Below are 18,810 nucleotides of genomic sequence, written 5' to 3'. Positions count from 1 at the left end.
CTGAAATTGGAAGAAACTGTGTGCTGCTTTAAGATGCATCACCTTGAAACTAATTTAGTTGTCATGGTGCTCGCTGTCCATGTTCTGGCTGATTGGTTGATTCTAGTATTTTTAAGGCTCTTCGTCCCTGGGCTCCCAGTAAAGCGCAGGCTGCTGGCTCTCCAGCCAGATGATGAAACAGGAGTTTTTAAGGCCAAGACTGCATGGGGTGTGTTACTAAATATAGTTCCTGTGTATGTGCACATGTGTGTTTCTATCTCAAAAGTGCTTTGCAAAATTACATAAATACTTGTTGTGTGCACCAAGAAAAGTAGATTCAAAACTATTCCCTCCCCTGGTAATAAACCTTCCCCAACAATTCATCATTACAACTACTGGTCACATCTGACTCTCCTCTCCTAAACCTCTGTTAGGAAAAGGGCTCCCGAATGTGCCAAACTTGAGGGGGGGAGGCTGTTACTTTGACTCTAACTCTTTTTTATATTGAGTTCAAACAGGAAAATTCTAGAGTTTACTGGGGGGAAAAAAGTAGCTCTACTTTACATCTGTCGTGCCACACTGGTTTAGATGACAAAACAAACAAACATGAGCACTGGGAAGTCAGGCCTCTCTCAAAGAAAAGGTTGTGAAATGACAGGGTTCAAATGAGGCAAAAGTTTCAAATCCTTTAAGAGTCACATTTTGGGGTGTCATTTGGATCCCCCTCCAGTGCTTGTAAAAACAGAAAGACTTTTAGCTGGAGTTAGGCCAGTGTTTGTAACTTCAGCATAAAACACAATCTCCTCTGATTCCTCCCTAAATTCAAGGAGAAACACATCTTTCCATCAAATGGAGACATGAATCTAACAGTTATTGAAAACCATGAAACAAACTTGTTTTGAAAAGCACACCCCTCCACTCTTTCATAGCCCATTTCTCCCCATTTTAGGCTAGAGAAATGAAGACTCGGAGTGGGCAAATGACTTTGTCCCCAATGACCCAGTTAGGAAGCAGCAAAGCTGATACTCAGAGTGGGTTTTTCTAACCAAACTGTTTAAAAACGTGAACTTCATTTATGAAACAACCTTATGTGGTTGGTATTATTGTCCCCAACTTTTCACCCACCATCAGGCCCAAAGCAAAGTCATATAACTAAAGACCAGCAGGACCAGGGGCTTCCCTGGTGGCGCTAGTGGTAAAGAACCCACCTGCCAATGCAGGAGATGTAAGAGATGCAGGTTCCATCCCTGTTGGGGAAGATCCCCTGGAGGAGGGCATGGCAACCCCATGGTTGCCCCATGGACAGAGGAGCCCAGTGGGCTACAGTCCACGAGGTTGCAAAGAGTCAGACACGACTGACGCAACTTAACATTCACACGTGCACGCACAGCAGGACCAGAGCACGGGAGATAAATGCTTCTGACCACTTTAGGGTTTGCTCTTGTCCTTGCCTCTGGGTCCAAGTGTAGGATGGATGCTGCGAGAGCCGCATTGTAAGGCACCCCCTTCTGGAAAGAGGCTCCTCTCTGAGGACCAGTGTCTTTCCCTTACTCTGTGGGATCAGAGGTCTTGTTCTGCCTGGACTGACGGAAACCTGCGGCTCTTCTTTCTCTGTCTTATCACAGGAGGGAGGAGTGGGAACTTTGGAAATGGGAGGCCTCCCTTTTCCGGGGTCATCAGGAATCAGTTCCAAGAACCTGAAGACAAACCCTTGGCAGGGGCGTGGGAGCCTCTGCTGGGGATCCTGAGTCCCTCGTGCAGCGGCACAGCGGCCAGATGCTCCTGATTCAACATCAGGCCCGTGATGTTGTTGCTCTTTCAGTTGTTCAGTCAGGTCTGACTCTTCTGTGATCCCATGGACTGTAGCCCACCAGGCTCCTCTGTCCACGAGATTTCCCAGGCAAGAATACAGGAGTGGGTTTACATTTCCTTCTCCAGGGGATCTACCCAACCCATGTCTCCTACATGTGTGAGTGGCACTTAATACAGCTTTGCCCAAACTCGGGCAGAGCAATGCGGTCCTTCAGCCCCACTGTAAATCCTAGCCCCGCTGACATCTCATCCAATTGCTTCTTAGTTCTTGCTGTTGTTCAGTCACTCAGTTGTGTCGACTCTCTGAGAACCCAGGGTCTGTAGTACAAGGACAGGGTCAGGCTTCTCCGATCCCCGTCCTTCACCATCTCCCAGAGTGTGCTCAAACTCATGTCCCTTGAGTCACTGATGCCATCCAACCATCTCATCCTCAGTCGTCCCCTTATCCTCCTGTTCTCAATTTTTCCCAGCATCAGGGTCTTTTCCAGTGAGTTGGCTCTTTGCATCAGGTGGCCAAAGTATTGGAGCTTCAGCATCTGTCCTTGCAATGAATATTCAGGGTTGATTTCCTTGCAGGTTGAATGATTTGATCTTGCTGTCCAAGGGATTCTCAAGAGTCTTCTCCAGCACAATTCAAAAGCATCAGTTCTTTGGTGCTCAGCCTTTTTTACGGTCCAACTCTCAGATCCATACATGTCTACTGGAAAAACCATAGATTTGGCTATATGGACCTCTGTTGGCAAAGTGATGTCTCTGCTTTTGAATATTCTGTCTAGGTTTGTCTCAGCTTTCCTTCCAAGAAGCAAGTGTCTTTTATTTTCGTGGCTGCGAAAATCACTGTCCACAGTGATTTTGGAGCCCAAGAAAATAAAATCTGTCACTATTTCTACTTTTTTCCCCCCTATTTGAGAGCCAAACTATGAAGCTCAAATACAGGATCTGTTCTTCTTGCCCGTGAAGACTTTTAAAAAGGCTCTGCACACTCACCCCCAAATCAGGACCTTGATCACTGTGGGCTGACATTGTATTGTGGAAAGATGGAGGGGAAAATCCTTCTTTCCCTGAAAGTTCTCACCCATCATTGAGTAAACATCCTAAATCCATGGCAGAGCAGGCTGCCTGTACTCCAATTAGCTCCTGCTACAATTTTAGCTTCAAGGCTTAATGCTCTAAATGCAAATAACGTCATAACCCAGCACAGGTCTGGTTAAGAAGGCAACTTTACCAGCTTCAGGGTCAGAAAGTGGCTCCCTCGTTCCTTCCTATTCCCCATGGCTTGGTAACCACTTCAGCAAATTTCCGCGTTAAATATACAAGGTGATTGAGTGTAATAAAAACGAAAGGATGCGGCAGGTAAACACCAACACGTCTCCAGGCAGACCTCGTTGGGTGACACAGCAGCTCTGCTCATTTGCCCTCCAGAATCGGAGATGTCCCGTCAAGAATGCCAGCATCAAAGATGGTCACACCATGCTTCTGCCCACTGCTCATCTCCAGTTACACTTCTAGGACAATCCACTTCCCAGGTGGTCTTTTGGTTTATACATGGAGTAGCTTATGAGCCCTGTTTACCTGTGACATGATTGATGCCCACATTTGAGAACCAGGCTAAGGATCACCCTCAGGAGGTGACCCGAATTATTAGCACCTAACATCCGACCAGGGAAGAATGGGGCTTTTGTCTTCCTCAGATAACGCCAACACACCACGTATAATAAGTCCCCTGAAGGATTCCTGGGTGGAAACCATAGTTGCTGAGCTTTTAATACACACTGGGCACACTTAACAGGAAATGCTGAGTTTTCTGTGAGGTGGCAGAGGGTCTATGCACACGGGGTCTTTTTTTACTTTATTTTGGTCTTCACTGCTGCATGCGGGCTTTCTGCAGTTGCGGTACGTGGGCCTCTCACTGCAGAGGCCTCTCTTGTGGAGCCCGGGCTCCAGGCTCGAGGCCTCAGCAGTGCAGCTTGTGGGTTCTGGAGCTTGGACTTGGTGGCTGTGGTACACGAGCTTGGATGCTCTGCGGCATCTTCCTGGACCAGGGATCACAGCGGTCACAGTTTGAGATCCCATTCTTTTAAACTCAAGCCATCATTAAAACACCCTAGGGTTTCAGACACTGCGTCCGTCTAAACTATCGGAAAAAAGGCTGGGTGTCAAGGCCCTTGCAGTCCGGCAGCACAAATTGTCAACTGCTTAAGAAGCACTGCGACCAATATCGTTACTCTCCCCAGATGCCTGGACCAGCAGGTCTCAGCGTGTGTTCTGCTGGGAGACAGCAACAGGCATTTTGCCAGAAACGAGTTCTCTGAGCTAGTAAGTTTGGGAAAACTTGAGTTACATAATTGAACTATTTCTACTATGCAAGACTTCTGAGGGTCTTCAATGTGCTAGAAATCATGGAAGGGAAAGCAGTTCTTAAAGTCTGGCATTCTGTCCTGACCCTTGTGGACAGGCCTCCATGTGGACAGCATGTCTACGCAGTATCCTCTGGGAAGGCTGTGTACCCACCTCAGCTGCTACCACTCACACAATATAGCTGCTCTATTGTCAGAGCAACTGTGGAGTCCAACCAGGAACACTGGATGCTGTGTCTCCTCATGACCCAGTGTGGATGTGCTCAACTTGGAGGATGTGAGGACAGGGGTTAGAGGTGGTGCATCTCCTTCCTCCATTTCTACAACCAGCTGCTTGAAGAACTGGTGTTTATGACCTTCTAGAATGTTCCAGAGCCTTACAAGTCTCCTGCGCTCCTACATTGAGACACTAGATGGAAAATCTCCATAAGAACACAGGCTCAGAGCTTCATGAAGGAGCAGCTTTAGTCAGGAAACCCAGGGACTCTGATGGGAGTCTGCGTACGGGACATTCACCCCCAGGAGGTCATCATCTCCTGAAATCTCAGTGAGAAGATAGGAGTTGAGGTCAGGAGTTGCTGCTCTTCTGGAGAAACCAACAAGGGAGGGTAGTTTGGGGCAAGACTCTTAGTTCTGAGATGATCTTGGTGTGTGTATGCATGCTCAGTTGCTTTGGTCATATCCGACTCTTTGTGACCCCATGGACTGTAGTCTGCCAGGCTCCTCTGTCCATGTGACATTCCAGGCACGAATACTGGAGTGGGTGGCCATTTACTCCTCCAGGGGATCTTATTGACCCAGGGATCTCTGAAATAGATATGAGAAAGGTGGCCAGTACAGGCTTGGAGCATGGGGGGTGCGGGGTGGGGTATCTGAAAGAGCTTCAAACAGAAGGCTTAGGTACTGTTTGGAGGAAGAGTTTAAGGGCAGTTCAGACCTTTCTAGGTCCTTCTGAGGAGCAGGGCATTGTGGCAAACTTTGCAATTTGACTTACAGAACATGCTTTTTTTTTCATGTTTAAGTAATTTATTTGATGTTTGCTCCCATTTCAATCCTTGATGCATGTTAACTGCCAGACATGAAGTATGGTGGTCAGTTTGAGTCCATAATGAATGACAGTATTTTTAAAACACGCGTTATGAATACGAATATCTCCAAAGCAAAGAGAGAAAACTGTGCTTCTTTAAGCATGTGCTTTAGTCGCCAGCATTGAGCTTACTCCTAAAAACGAAGCAGTAAATAATGAGGGGACTACAAGGCCTTATCCAGCCCACAGAGCCCTCCAGCATTCAGGGTGCAGGGGCCGACTGGGAGGTCCCATCCATAGGGCAGTGGTCAAGACGTTCCTGAGCCTTATCTATAGTGTGTACATTTTACAAGGGTACCGTGAATTATTTCCGTAAGTGAAAGTTGCTTTTTAAAAAAGACAAAGGGAATCAGGGGAAAAAAAGTGTGACTTTAGGCTCAGGCTCTTCTCCATCTCAAAAAGGTGGGCGAGTTCCATGAACACGTCCTTAGATTTGTTGTCTGTTGTTATCACCCAGTTTTGTTTCTCTCTCTCTCTCTCTGTCTCTCTTTTACTTTTCCATTTGTGTGGCCACCTGACTTTCCTAGCAGTGATTACTAAGAAAACTCCTAAACTGAATCAAAACAAGGACAAAAGCAAAAACAAACAACCAAGTCAGCAGCAGCACAGTTCAGACCCTCTTGGCTGGTATGGGTTTTCCACAGCCTGTCTTTGTGTTTCAAACGCACCTGCTTCCTTTTTTCTCTCTTATTCCCCTGACTACCACTGAGAAGCCCTCCCTCTTTCCCAGAGACCCAAAAGGACCTCTCCCTCGGGCAGGACCTATGCTGGCCTTGGGGCCCATCCTCCCTCCCTCAGCACTCCCCACCCCAGGATGAAGGGCTTTCACAGCTAAGGCTCCCCCTCCACCCAGGCAGGTGCCTGATCCAGAAGACAGGTTTCAGAGAAAGCTTTTGTGGCTGTCTCCCTCAACCATGGAATCTTGGTGTTCCAGGGGAGACTTTTTTGGTAACACCAGGCAGCTTGTGGGATCTTAGTTCTTCCACCAGGGATCAAATCCAGGCCCCCTGCAGGGGAGGTTCAGAATCCTAACTACTTGGCTCATAGGGCATTCCCCCGGATATTTTATAGGCAAATTGACTCCCTTCTTATGAGAAATCTGTCCACAGGAGACACCACCCCATCAGTGGGGCCCTATTTCCTCCTGGGAAGTGAGAAAAGGGGTTCTAATCCTTCCATTTCCACAGTCTCACCTCCCCAGAGTCTTCATTTTACCAGTGAGAGTTTCCAGACCTCTATCTGACCCAGGCAGGTAAGGTGAACACGGCCTTGGCTCACTGCACTGAGCCAGGCAAAAGAGCTAGCAGGTAAGAGCCAGACAGGCATAAGATCAAATCCCAGCCCTGACCCTGACTAGCTGTGTGATCCCAACCTCTCTGAGCCTCAGTTTCCTCATCTGTAAAATGGGAACCAGGCCAGACTGTGGGTTTGATGTAGGGGAGAAGTGAAGCAGTGCCTGTGCAGAGCCTGGCACTGGTGCCCAGTCGAGGGGTTTCCGAGCAGGGCCTGACAGCTCACCAGGAAAGCCTGTGGCCCGTCCATCCTGGGGAGGCTGCACCAGATCAGAGGGAAGCTCAATAAGCCACTTGAAAGGGACCTTGACTCATTTTGTGGTAACTGAATGTGCAGTTCAGGAAGTGCTTTGCAAGAGCGAACTGGGCTCCAGCTGCCCCCTCGTACCCCTGCCCTCTGCTCCGCATCCTCCGTGCCATGAAGCTGTTCCCAGCAGCGCTCCGGGCTCCAGCCGGTGTGCATGCGCAGAGCGTGGCCCGCAAGACCTGCGCATGCGCACTGAGAACTCACTGAAAGCTGATGGGGGTGGTCCATGGCTAGACAGGCCGCACGACCACCTGGGTCCATCCGTGAGGCCAGGTGCTCAGCTTTCTGAGCCTCTTATAAGTAGTGTTCCCGGGTATCAGCCCAGCGCCGGTACTTGACATGTAATAGTCACAAGCAGCTCCTCTGGAAAGTATTAAACTCACCATTTAAGGATGGGGAAACTGAGGCACGCAGAGGTTATGAAATGCCCAGGCCCGTGGGGGATGATGAGTCTGGACCTGGGGTTTGAACCCTAGGAGCTGGACTCTAGACGCTGCCTCCCACCTAACCCCTGGCATCTAAAACCTGCCCCATGGTAGGTCTCAGGGGTTCCTTACAGGAGTGGAAGTTCGGCCATGGTGTGCAATGCACGTGATGTTGTGAGTGTGGCGGGACAGAAGGATGTGGGGTGACCTCAACCCCTGCTTCTGCTTCCTGCTGGGCGGGGGAGGGGCTCTGCCTGTGGGGGGGCCTTAGGGCATGTAGCAGGGCCCCCATGTCTCCAGGACCAGATTTGGCATGGTTATGTCCATTCCACTGCATTCTTTTGGACCCTCCAGCCCCTCAGGACCTTTGAACACCCTGTGGACACTGACAGTAGGAGCCCACGGAGCAGGCACTGAGGTCGTTGGAGGAGAACCATGGGGTGACCTGTTGGGAGGCTGCTGCCACTGGAGACCAGAGACTGGATGGGGTGGGGACCTCTGAGAGGAACAGGCTGCCTGGCCATTACCCCGAGCCCACTCCCATCTGCCATCCCCAGGCGCTGGCCATTGGGGTTTCTGGGGAGAGGGAAGTGGGCAAGTGAAGTGATGTGGGAAAGTGGGTGGCACAGAATTGCAGCGCTAGCTCCCAGGTCCTGAGAAAAGCAGATCCTCCTCTGGCCCCTGCCGCCCAGGCCTTGGGGAACCAGATCTTTGTAAACTGAGCTGCACGCCTGCTGGGAAGTCAGGGCCGGTCCTAGTTCCTCATTCAAGGCGCACGCCCTCATCTCCAAGGCAGTTAAAAGCCCCGAGTTGCCTAACTTGACAGGGGAAGGCTGGCCCGCCATCCCGCTCACCCTTGGAACCGGAGCCCTGGCCTGCCAGGCCTGGTCTGTCTGGCCGCCAAGGCCGGACAGTGACCCATTCCCTGCATCCCAGAGCCCACGTGTCGAGGAGGAAGCTGCCATTCTGACAGCCCAGAAACATCTGTTCCCCATTCGTCACTGTCCAGCTCTGATGTCTTTGGGGACTATTTTGAAGGACAGTTTTTACTGCTGTAACCAAAAAAGCAAAAGGAAACAAACAGTTGCAATCCTCCTTTATTTCAGAAGTTTTTTTTTCTGTGTTAGTAGAAAACCATTCCAGTAAACAGGAGCGTGGACCAAATCACCCTCCCCCACAGTGTGGCTAGAGCATCTCCCTCCCCCTGCTTCACACCCCATTGTGCTGAGAAATTTTGAGATATAAATACGTTTGGGCTGAGGCTGGGATGAAATGAGCAGCAGGAAACGTTTCGTTCCCACCTGCACTTGTGTGTGCATCTTTCAGAGGATATTGTGAAAGCCAGCATGCTAGGTGATCAAAATGCCTTGAGCAACAGCAGCTGCTCTGAGGACCCTCACCATCCTCTGCCTTCCATATCTGCAGCAACTCCTACTCCGATCTGGATGTTTCCAGTATGCACTTGTTCATGCAGTGGATGCACCAGTTCAGACTCATGGAGACTGTGGAGACACCCGGATCAGCCCCAAGAGCTCTTATACCATTTCCACTCAGTGCCCTGGCAGGCGCATCAGTGGGTACAGAACAGTCATAAAATGCCCCGTGTGCTGGAGGCTGAGGGCTGATGAGCAGCCCTCTTGGAGCTGATGAAGGACCACTACTTTTCCCAGGGCTCTGCTGAGCCCCAGGGCACCCTCCCTCTTAGAGACTTGTCCTGGGGTGGGACTTCAGGAGGATGCTACCCAGCAGGAGGCAAGGTCTGGATTCCTAGGTTGTGACACGTGAGCCCCTTGGTCTCTCTCTATCTTCCTGCTTGTCATGTAAGATGTTTTTGTTTCCTCTGGCTGCTGTAAACACCCTGGGTGATTTAAAACAGCACAAATGTATTCTCTGACAGGGTTGGAGGCCAGGCACCCCAAATCCATCTCACTGGGCTCCAGACAAACCCTCATTCTTTTTTGGAGACTCTAGAGATACAGGGCTTCCCAGATGGCTCAGTTGGTAAAGAACCTGCCTGTCAATGCAGGAGATGCAAGAGACACAAGTTCAATCTCTGGGTCAGGAAGATCTCCTGGAGAAGGAAATGGCAACTTGCTCCAGTATTCATGCCTGGAAAATCCCATGGACAGAAGAGCCTGGAGGGCTACAGTCCATAGGGTCACAAAGAGTCAGACATGATTGAGTGCGCGCACACACAGAGAAGAGATTCAGCTTCCTTGACTGTTGTAGCCTCTAGAGGCTGCCTGAACCCCTGAGCAGTACTTGGAGAAGCCTGGTTACAAAGAGGCAACGAAGCCTTGTCAAGAGAGCTGCAGTTTTCAGGGCTACCCGTGCCTGCTGTGCCCAGTCCCTCTGGGGCCGTGCCCCTTCCTTCCATTGTGTGGTATCTTGGGGAGGGGGTGACTCTGAATGCCACACCAGAGTGAGAAGCTGGTTCTTCCTCTCCTCTCTCTGCATAGCCTGGGGGTTTGCTGGGGGGGTGGGAGTGGGGGATATGCCACCAAGCTCTGTCATTGGGATGCTGTTGTCTGAGACTTTGGGGCTTACCTTATTCAATCAGCAGAGCCCTCCTGGACCACATTACTCCTGCCTCATGCCTATTTTTGCCATTCCTGTTCTCTCCCCTGCCCATTCCCAAACCCAGCAACTCAGCTTTCTGCATGATTCATGGAACCTGCAGTCTCTTAGCACACAGGCCCTTTGTGATGGAGCTCACAGAGGCAGATTCTGTGACTGGTACCCAAAACCTATGAGACAAGTATTGTCTTTGTTGTTTAGTCGCTCAGTCGTGTCTGACTCTTTGCCACCCCATGAACTGCAGCCCACCAGGTTCCTCTGTCCGTGGGATTTCCCAGGCAAGAATACTGGAGTAGGTTGCCATTCCCTTCTCCAGGGAATCTTCCTGATTCACGGATCAAACCCATGTCTCCTGCATTGGCAAGTGGATTCTTTACTACTGAGCCAGCAGGGAGGCCCACAAGGATTGTCCACTGTGTTGAATAAATGGAGGACTTGAGGATTCATTTTAGTGCCATCTGACAGATGTCTTGATGTATCTGGAAAACCTAGTCCTGGCATCAAGGCTCTGGCTGCTGGTCAGCAAGGGGCGTGCTGGGAGTGCATTGGGGGAAGGGTGGTGATGAGGGATGGCATGGGTTTGACTCATTTTTGCCCCTAGTTCCCTGTTGCCCAACAATAGGCTCTTTGATTACCTAAGATGACATCATTATTGCCAGAGCCATGATGAGGTTCAGAATATACTACCCAAAAATATATGGTACCTGGGCGTATCGAGTATTTTAAACTGAAGGGACTTGGGAAAATCGCAGCTGCCCTTTTCTACCTCCACTTGTACTCCTTCCCTGAGACACAGGAGGTAAAATCCTCCTGTGAGAGGCACCCTCCCTTTACCTGGGAGATCATCCTCATCTCAGAAGATAAAGGAAAGAGTCCTAACAAACAGGGCTTGCTCACTCTCCCCCAGTTGACTACACTCACCTCTGTTGCTTCACCTGTCACATGCTCCACGCCTGGACACTCCTCATCAAACCCAGCACAAAATACTCAGGTCTAATTTTTGCTTTGGGTCTTCATTCCCTTTTGAGGGTTTTCAGATCATGTAAAATGTGCATACTAAATAAATGTGTATGCTTTTCTCCTGTTAAATCTTTGTTAGTTTAATTTTCAGACCCAGGCAGGGTCCCCCATGATGGTCAAAAAGACTTCTGCTTCTCCTTCAGACTTGAGTTTGCTCACTGGACTCCCACTTACCCTGCTGTGTGAAGGACACAGAAGATACAGAAGTGGGCACGAGTGTTAGTAACAACAGGCCAGGACCTTAATGAATGCTGGCAGGGTTTTTGTTTAGTTTCATCTCCAAAGCACCTTGACATGCAATGCGTATTTGCTGAATGAATGAGTAAATGAAGGTTGCAGTCCAAACCAGCCTTCTTGCCAGTGGACTGACGTGTCCACTTAGAGCTACAGGTACAGCTTCAGCAATGAGCCCACAGACTCAGCTGGAGAGCAGCGAACATTGCTCATGTCCTTTTGGTTTTGTCTTTCTGTTTTGTTGCTTTAGGACTCCCCTGGACCAGAAATAAAGCAGAGATGCGAATCCCTGGCTTGGGCTTTTAATCAAAGGTAAGAGGACTCAGAAGCGGGCAGTGAATGCCAGTGCTGTACAATTTTAAAGCATTTTGAATGACATAGATCTAAAGACAACAAGAGCAAGTAAATGTTCTTTGTCATCAGAATGGTTAGCTGTGAAATTTACACATAACTTACATTTTTTTCAGTTCAGTTCAGTTCAGTCGCTCAGTCGTGTCCGACTCTTTGCGACCCCATGAATCGCAGCATGCCAGGCCTCCCTGTTCATCACCAACTCCTGGAGTTTACTCAAACTCATGTCCATCGAGTTGGTGATGCCATCCAGCCATCTCATCCTCTGTCATCCCCTTCTCCTCCTGCCCCCAATCCCTCCCAGCATCAGGGTCTTTTCCAGTGAGTCAACTCTTCGCATGAGGTGGCCAAAGTACTGGAGTTTCAGCTTCTGCATCAGTCCCTCCAATGAACACCCAAGACTGATCTCCTTTAGGATGGACTGGTTGGATCTCCTCGCAGTCCAAGGGACTCTCAAGAGTCTTCTCCAACACCACAGTTCAAAAGCATAAATTTTTCGCTGCTCAGCTTTCCTCACAGTCCAACTCTCACATCCATACATGACCACTGGAAAAACACAGCCTTGACCAGACGGACCTTTGTTGGCAAAGTAATGTCTCTGCTTTTTAATGTGCTCTCTAGGTTGGTCATAACTTTCCTTCCAAGGAACAAATGTCTTTTAATTTCATGGCTGCAATCACCACCTGAAGTGATTTTGCAGCCCCCCAAAATAAAGTCAGCCACAGCTTCCACTGTCTCGCCATCTATTTCCCATGAGGTGATGGGACCAGATGCCCTGATCTTAGTTTTCTGAATGTTAAGCTTTAAGCCAACTTTTTCCACTCTCCTCTTTCACTTTCATCAAGAGGCTTTTTAGTTCCTCTTCACTTTCTACCATAAGGGTGGTGTCATCTGAATATCTAAGATTATTGATATTTCTCCCGGCAATCTTGATTCCAGCTTGTGCTTCTTCCAGCCCAGCGTTTCTCATGATGTACTCAGCATATAAGTTAAATAAGCAGGGTGACAATATACAGCCTTGACGTACTCCTTTTCTTATTGGGAACCAATCTGTTGTTCCATGTCCAGTTCTAACTGTTGCTTCCTGACCTGCATACAGGTTTCTCAAGAGGCAGGTCAGGTGGTCTGGTATTCCCATCTCTTTCAGAATTTACCACAGTTTATTGTGATCCACACCGTTGAAGGCTTTGGTGTAGTCAATAAAGTAGAAATAGAGGTTTTTCTGGAACTCTCTTGCTTTTTTGATGATCCGGCAGATGTTGGCAATTTGATCTCTGGTTCCTCTGCCTTTTCTAAAACCAGCTTGAACATCTGGAAGTTCTTGGTTCAGGTATTGCTAAAGCCTGGCTTGGAGAATTTTGAGCGTTACTTTACTAGCATGTGAGATGAGTGCAATTGTGTGGTAGTTTGAGCATTCTTTGGCATTGCCTTTCTTAGGGTTTGGAATGAAAACTGACCTTTTCCAGTCCTGTGGCCACAGCTGAGTTTTCCAAATTTGCTGGCATATTGAGTGCAGCACTTTCACAGCATCATCTTTCAGGATTTGAAATAGCTCAACTGGAATTCCATCACCTCTACTAGCTTTGTTCATGGTGATGTTTTCTAAGGTCCACTTGACTTCACATTCCAGGATGTCTGGCTCTAGGTGAGTGATCACACCATTGTGATTATCTGGGTTAGTAACTCTTAAATTATATACAAATAAAATTTTACATTAAATATATATTATACATATAATTTATTGTATAAAATTTATATTATATATTTATGTTTTATATATTATTTATGTGTAATGACATTGACATTCTATATATAGTGAAGCAACTTTGCATGGACACACATACATAAATTTATATATTAAATATATATAAACTTAAATATGAGGTGTCCCTGATAGCTCAGTTGGTAAAGAATCTGCCTGCAATGCAGGAGACCCCAATTCAATTCCTGGGTTGGGAAGATCCTCTGGAGAAGGGAAAGGCTACCCACTTCAATATTCTGGCCTAGAGAATTCCCGGGACCTTATAGTCCATGGGGTCACAAAGAGTCAAACATGACTAAGTGACTTTCACTTTCAAACTTAAATATAAAATTTATATATATTTATGCACACACATGTGTGTGTATGATATGCTTAGTTGCTCAGTTGTGTCCGACTCTCTATGACCCCATGGACTGTGGCCCCCCAGGCTCCTCTGTCCATGGGGATTCTCCAGGCAAGAATACTGGAGTGGGTGGCCTTGCCTTCCTCCAGGGGATCTTCCCAACCCAGGGATCGAACCCAAGTCGCCCGCATTGCAGGCATATTCTTTACTGCCTGAGACAGTAGGGAAGCCATATGTATAAGAAAATGTCCTTTCTCTAGAGGTAAAACTGCACAGGGGTTCTATGTGAATTTCAAAGGGAGAGCAGCTTGCTTTGAGCCAGTACAGCTCACTGAAGCTTAGTGTGGTGCGTCTTATTTCCAGGACTACACCGTAGTGTAAAGGGACCCTGGAATCTAGATTTGGAGTCCTTGAGGTCTCTGGCCACTGTTTCCTCTTCTTTCTTCCCTAAGGTTGCTTCTCCATGGGCTACTCCTCACATTTTAATCTTCTAGAAATGCACAGATAACTCAATTGCATGTCAGAAGGGCAAAAAAAAAAAAATTAACTTTCATTTTTTTAAATATCTGAGTTCATCTTGAACTTCAAGCCCTTTTCCTACTGGTAGCAACCAAATATTTCATTTTACTACCTGAAGAGTCCTCAGTTAGTAAAAACTAACTGTAAAACTTAAGACAGTGAGCTCTAAGGTTTTGACATTGCCCGCAGTTTCTTTTCCAAGTCACAGTCCGGGTGCCAGAGTGGACCTGTGTGCCCTGTCAAATTCAGAAATCTTTGTCTTCCCCAAGACTGCAAAGATCTACCACGGGTTTCACAGCTTCAGAATTTTACTTTTAAGTTATAAATGGTAAGCCTAAATATGTGTTGCTTAATTTTCATTTGAAGATTTTCTAGACTTGTTGATAAGGTCTAATTCCAATTGGTCAGAGAGTCATGCTGTATGATATCATGGCAAAAACAGTTACTGGCTGTCTTTAAAATAAACTGCAGAAGGACAAAAAGGTAGTCTTTTATTTTGCTCACAGATTTACCATTTTTGGTATCTTTTCCCCATGTTGAAGACCCAAGTTTCCTCCTGGTGTCATTTCTCATCAATCTGAATAACTTCCTTTCACATTTCCTGATGAAGAAGTCGCTCAGCTTCAGCTAACTAAAAATGTCTGTTTCCTGAATTTTTTGAAGAACGTATCTTACTGGATGTAGAACTTTAGCGCTAATCATTTCATTATCTTATCATCTCATGATCTCTTGCTTCATTGCTTCTGATAAAAACTCAGATGTGATTCATGTCATTGGTCCTTGTATATGTGTCATTTTCTTCTCTGGCTGGTTAAGACTTTTTATTTTTCAGCAGTTTAACTATGACATACCTTTCTGTGGTGAGTGTATGTGTTTATCTTCCCTGGAGTTTATTAAGATTCTTGAGTTTAGAAGTTAGTGTTTTCCATCAGGTTTAGGGCATTTTCAGCCATATTTTTCAAATACTTTTCCTGCTCATTTTCCCTCTCTTCCTCTCTGAGATTCCAATTACACTTATATTAGAATGCTTGATGTTGTACCAAAAGTCACTGAAGCTCTTTCATTTTAAAAAATTTGTTTTGTATTGTGTTTTTAAGATTGACTTATTTGAGTAAAGATATCATCAATTAAACCATGAGAGAAGGCTTTTTGACCACACACTTCTATTTCATAGCCACACCATGCAGCATGTGGGATCTTAGTTCCCCAACCAGGAATCAAATCCATGACCACTATCTTACGAGTTCAGTGTCTTAAACATGGGACTGCCAGGGAAGTTCTCAGTTTCTTTCTAAAAGAGCTCTTTTTACTTTAGATTTATCATAGATCACATTGCTCGGTTCCTATGGCATAATCTTTTTGAAGGCAGCTTACAGGGCAATTAAAGTCCATCTACAAAAAAAAAAAGATTGGCTTATTTGTATTGGCCTGTCTTCTAGTTTACTCACCCATTTTTCTGTTAGGGATATCCACTGAATTTTTCTTTTCTGAGTCTAGTCAGTTCCGCAGCTTCCATTTGGGTCTTTTTAAAGAATTGTTTCCATTGCTCTGCTGAGATTCTCTACCACAGTGGTGGTGGTGTTTTGTCACTAAGTCATATCTGACCTTTGTGACCCCATGGACTGTAACCCGCCAGGCTCCCCTAACTATGGGATTTCCCAGGAAGGAATACTGAAGTGGCTTGTCATTTCCTTCTTCAGGAAATCTTCCCAACCCAGGGATCAAACCCGAGTCTCCTGCATTGACAGGTCTTTTTTTTTAACCACTGAGCCACCTGGGAGGCCCATCATGGCAGTGTCTTCCTTTAATTCCTCAAATATATTTAGAATAGCTAGTATAAATTTCTTATCTGCTGATTCCAACATCTAGGTTACCTTAGAGTTCTGTTTCTGAATTTTTTTCTTGAGTGTGTGTCACATTTTTCTGTATCTTTGCATATCTAGAAATTTTTTATTGTATTTTTTTGTGAACAGTGGGTTTAGAGATTCTGTATCTTTTGTCTGTCTTTGACGATAGCAGGCAGGTAATTATGGCTATCAACTTGAAGTTATGGAAACTTGATTTTGACTTTTTTTTTAATTGAAGGACAATTGCTTTACAGCATTGTGTTGGTTGATTTTTAATCTTTAAAACAGGTCTGTTTTTGATAGTTTGCTTAATCTGAGGGAAATATCTTCGGTCTTGGGACATAATCTTTGATCGTCTCCCCTCCTTCTTCTCTGGATATCAATAAAATATTCAAGGTGTTTATGAAATCTTTCCTGGAAAAGTTGGCAAGATTCAAAAACATTCAGAGACATTCTGTCTCTCTCAGCTTTTGAAATCTCTATTCAGTTTTTAAAATTTTTAGCTTCTTTCCGGATCTAACTCTTCGATTTTCGGCCACTCTGACAGCCCTGAATGAACTCTGTCCTCTGACACTTCAGACAGTTAAGATTGCAGCTTTCTGTCTGGCAGGCTGAGGAGTGCCCTCACCCGAAAACTGTCTAAACATAGGTCTCATCCTGTGTGGTTCCTTTTTTCAAAGGTTAAAGTCCGCTTCGGTTTCTGCCTGCTTCTGGTTGCTCTCCAATGCATTCACATCGTTCCTCTCTAAAATATTTTGTTTCGAGTTTTTACTTGTTATTGTCAGGAGGTTTGGTCTAGTAGGAAGGAGCTACTCCATCCACCGTTGTCAGAACTAGAACTTCTTCACCCATTTAAGGATTTTAAAATGTATTGCAAAATTGGTCTTCACAAATATTGTACTAAATTATATTCTCACTGGTAGTAGATGAGAGTTCTTAATATATATCCTCTCCCTTGGCAACCAGAATATGTGAAGCTAAATATCATGGAATGTTAGAATCTTAGAGACCACCAGATACAGTAATTCCAAGTTCAAGGGCCCTGGATTTCAAAAGGATTCCAGAAGGTAGTATATGGTTGAAGGACAATTTTTATAAGTTATAAATGCTGTTTCCAAATATGAAATATATAGTTAACCCTTAACGAAACCTTTTAGTGACATTACTTTTGGTTAACTTTTCCCTGGTGGCTCAGACAGCGGAGTCTGCCTGCAATGCAGGAGACCCAGGTTTGATTCCTGGGTGGGGAAGATCCCCTTGGAGAAGGGAATGGCTTCCCAGTATTCTTGCCTGGGGAATCCCATGGACAGAAGAGCCTGGCGGGCTGCAGTCCATGGAATCTCAGAGTAGGACGCAACTGAGCAACTAACACTTTTGGTTAAAATGACATCATATTTTTCATGGAAACATTGATTTCTTTTGATAACTTTCTGCAGAAGTAATCAACCAGGACTTCTGCTTGATAGTTTAGTTATGTTTTTGGCCAACCAAAGCAGGCAAAATGCATTATTACTGATAAGTGAAGTGTGGCTTTTATGAAATAGGAACCTTGAGAAGAAAGTGAATCAAAGGAATTGCTGGTGGCCCTGGACCCTTTGAGCAGTGATGAGCGTTACCTGCCGATGAATTTAGACTTCATCTTTGAGTGTCTCTTTATCTGGATAACTTTGTCGGCTATGGCTTAAGAATATTTACTTAGGCTCAAAGAGATCAAGGGCTTCCATGGTGGCTCAGCAGTAAAGAATCTGCTTGCAATGCAGGAGATGCAGGTTCGATCCTTGGGTCAGGAAAATCTCCTGGAGAAGGGAATGGCAACCCATTCCAGTATGCTTGCCTGGGAAATCCCATGGATGGAGGAGTCCGGTGGGCTGCATTTCATGGGGTCACAAAGAGTTGGACACGACTTAGGGACTAAACAACAACAACACAAAGAGATCAAAGAACTTGCCTGGAGTTCCACAGAATTACTCCCACTGTGGGTGCAGAGATCAAAGCCCAACATCAGACTTCATTCTCATCACTGACATGCATCTTAACTGTGAAGAAGTGATTGTCCTATCTGCCATGGTTCAGAAAGAAAAACAGTGAACTGGGAGAAGCGCTTGTCCTGGGAGCATTTTCATGGCAGGATGGGCCACCATGTTCTTTGCAGTGCCTATGATTCCCTTGTCACTAACTTCCAGAAACAAGAAAATGCCTCTGGAGTCCAGATGAACAGATTTTCGCAGACCCATTGTATCTTACGAGGTTTTCCTTTCTTTTCTTTTCTTTTTGTTGCAACGTTCATTTCTTATATTTTGACACTGGATTTGGTTTTGTGTGTGTGGATTCACTTCAGTCCTGTTTCCTAGATTTCTAAAGGCAGACACTTCCCATCTTTCGTAATCGCCGGAAATGACTGGAGTCTTGTAAACACACAGCTTGTTTTTCCTTTTATCACTCCTCCAACATCCAGGCAACTGGTACATATTCCTTAGTATGTATTTTCTGTAACTAAACTTAGGTCTATTTCAGCACTTTCTTTTTTCCAGGAAAATCGGTGTACCTATTGGAGGCAGCAATCATGAAGCCACAGAGACTTTGTCAAAGTCTTCTGGATTTAAAAGGATTTAGATCAACTTAAAAAAAAAGGTTTCATTTGCTCTTTTTTTTTCTTTTTTCTTTTCATTGATTTTTATTAGTTGGAGGCTAATTACTTTACAATATTGTATCATTTGCTCTTTTTAAAGTATTTATTTCTTTGTCTATCTTATCTTTGGCTGTGCTGGGTGGGACCTTTCTCCAGGAGTGAGGGCTGCTCTCTGGGTGCAGCGTGCTGGTCTCTCATTGTGATGGCTTCTCTAGCTGTGGAGCGCAGGCTCGAGGGCCTGTAGGCTTCAGTAGCTGTGGCTCCCAGGC

General features: G+C 46.1%; 1 long non-coding RNA gene across 1 annotated transcript in view; it reads left to right on the top strand.

The window, feature by feature from the left end:
* LOC136164616 (uncharacterized) overlaps positions 1-18,810 on the top strand; it is a 134,787-nt gene that overhangs the window by 75,188 nt on the left and 40,789 nt on the right. The window contains exon 2 of the long non-coding RNA XR_010662382.1: positions 11,341-11,402. This is a non-coding gene — a long non-coding RNA (uncharacterized lncRNA). The remainder of the gene's footprint in view (positions 1-11,340; positions 11,403-18,810) is intronic.

The sequence above is a fragment of the Muntiacus reevesi genome, chromosome 3, assembly GCF_963930625.1.
Source record: "Muntiacus reevesi chromosome 3, mMunRee1.1, whole genome shotgun sequence".
In the NCBI taxonomy this organism is placed as follows: Eukaryota; Metazoa; Chordata; class Mammalia; order Artiodactyla; family Cervidae; genus Muntiacus; species Muntiacus reevesi.
This window is presented reverse-complemented; position numbering and strand designations above follow the sequence as displayed.